This window comes from Amphimedon queenslandica, unplaced genomic scaffold, assembly GCF_000090795.2.
Source record: "Amphimedon queenslandica unplaced genomic scaffold, v1.1 AMPQUscaffold_13381, whole genome shotgun sequence".
Classification (NCBI taxonomy): domain Eukaryota; kingdom Metazoa; phylum Porifera; class Demospongiae; order Haplosclerida; family Niphatidae; genus Amphimedon; species Amphimedon queenslandica.
Genome location: NW_003546383.1, coordinates 194,001 through 196,649, shown reverse-complemented (window position 1 = coordinate 196,649; position 2,649 = coordinate 194,001).

The following is a 2,649-nucleotide window of genomic DNA, read 5'->3' as shown; positions in this document are numbered from 1 at the left end:
GTCTATGCTTCTATAGCAAAACAGTGGGCATCTTGCTATCATGTAAACAAACAACTTGACACCAACATGCATGTGGAAGCTTTTCATAGAGTCATTAAAATCAACTATTAAAACACAAACAAAACAGAAGAATCGATCATCTACTGCAGTACAATCGAGATTTAGTTTTTCATTATCTCAGAAAAGAAATGTTTGGCAAAAGATCTCACAAAGTTTGTGAAATAAGGAAGCATTATAAGTCTGCTGTACAACTTCAAGAGCAAAGGAATGTCGATATTGTGTCCATTGATGATTCTTTTCGGAAAGTGCAGTTGCAATCAGAACATGGAAATGGTACATTGTGGAAAAATCAAATTATGCCATTTCATGTCATTTTCACCTTAAATGTGATGAATGTAACATCAGTGTTCACTCATATAGTTGCACCTGCCTCAATACTGTACTTCACAACACCATTCGTAAACATGTCCACTTCAAATGTCTAGCAATGTTGGAAACATCAACTTCAGATGCTTCTGCAATCATTGAGGAGGCCAGTCTGAGCATAGATATCTCAACCACCATTACTTCAGCTGGACCCGGTTCAATTGTTCCTTCAACAAATGATACTAAAACAGGAACAGCTCTGCAGAAAATTGACCAGTTATTGGAATTAAAAGATTTAGTTTCTAGTGGCTATAATCAGAACTTAAATAAAGTAACTAGCCATTTGTCATTGGCTATAGCATTGTTGCATTGTACTGGGCAGCAACATAGTTTCATCGCAAAGAAACGTCCCACACATAAATCAAATAGTATAACCCAGAAATCGTTCTATTCTACTCAAAAGAAAAGGAAAGTCTCTTCTAACCAAATTATAAAGCCAACGAATGATGAGACTTTTTTTATCTATTTTAGACTCGATCAAATTGAATCGAAGGTGTGTGGAATTTGCTTTGAAACTGATGACAATTGTAGTGATGGTGTTGTAAAGTAGATTGACTGTGATCTGTGTTTCAGATGTTTTCACTTTCCATGTGTGAAACAATCAACATTACAATCCACAGTTGATCAAGATAACTTTAAATGCTCTTCCTGTACATAAAACGCAACAAAACATGCACGAATGGTACATAATTTTTTTCTTTTCAAAGTTTTTGCCCAACCAAAAATAATAATAATAATAATTTATAATTTATAATGACTTTCTCACCTGTAGATCTATGATAGTGCTACTAATACCTCTGTCTACCTAGGCTATTCTACAACTAAATATAGAAAGTGTTCTATTTTTATTATAATACACCAATTGCCCTTTCTCAAGGAGTATACTGATTTAAGCAATACTTGTGATGTCGCAGGCTACTATATTCTATAGGTTTGTTGGATACTCTCCGTAATATTATGTACTCCTGCTACTTTGTATGCTGAATAATTTAAGCCTATTGCAAACAGCTCCACCTGTAAAGGAGGTCAATGAATCTGCAGATTTTGTAACACCTAGCAAAGGTACTAGAAATTAGAAACACTAGAATTTAGAAACTCTGTGGACATAAAGACAGAAGACAGTGACCTAAACAGCAGTATCATAAAGACAGCAGTGATGTAAAGACAGCAGTGACATAAAGACGGCAGTGACATAAAGACAGTAGTAACATAAATACAGTAATGACAGTAGTTACATTCAGACATCAGCGACATATAGACAGCAGTGACATCAACACATCAGTGACATAAAGACAGCATTGATATAAAGACAGCAGTGACATATATTAGCAATGACAGTAGTTACATAAAGGCAGTAGTGACATAAAGACAGGAGTGATAGGTGTCTCATAAGGACAGCACTGACATAAAGACAGCAGTGACTTAAAGACAGCAGTGACATAAAGACATCAGCGACATGAAGACAGCAGCGACATGAAGACAGCAGGGACATGAAGACAGTAGCGACATGAAGACAGCAGCGACATGAAAACAGCAGCGACATGAAGACAGCAGCGACATGAAGACAGCAGCGACTTCAAGACAGCAGCGACTTCAGTGACATAAAACAGCAGTGACTTAAAGACAGCAGTGACATAAAGACAGCAGTGACATAAAGGCATCAGTGACATAAGGACAACAGTTACATAAGGACAGCAGTGACATAAGGACAGCAGTGACATAAAGACAGTAGTGACATAAATACAGCAGTGACAGTAGTTACATAAAAACAGGAGTGACATAAAGACAGCAGTGACAAAGACAGCAGTGACTTATAGACAGCAGTGACATAAAGACATCAGCGACATGAAGACAGCAGCGACATGAAGACAGCAGGGACATGAAGACAGTAGTGACATGAAGACAGCAGCGACATGAAGACAGCAGCAACGTGAAGACATAGGCGGCTGCAGAAATATGTCACAGCCAAGGCTCATTAATATTCATTAATTAGGAAAGCCGTGTGCTTAATAATTGGCGTGGCATTAATTAATTAAAACATTGATTAGTTGCAGGTGTGGCCTACTTTTAGTAGGCAATTTTATGAACTTCTTTTTATCATTACTGTGGTTTAAACTAAACGAATTTTAGAGTTTCCGTGTTGTTATGCGAACTCGATAACTAATTCTTCAGTGTTATTCCACAATGTAGAAGACAAATCTCTTTCTATATATAACAGAGCTA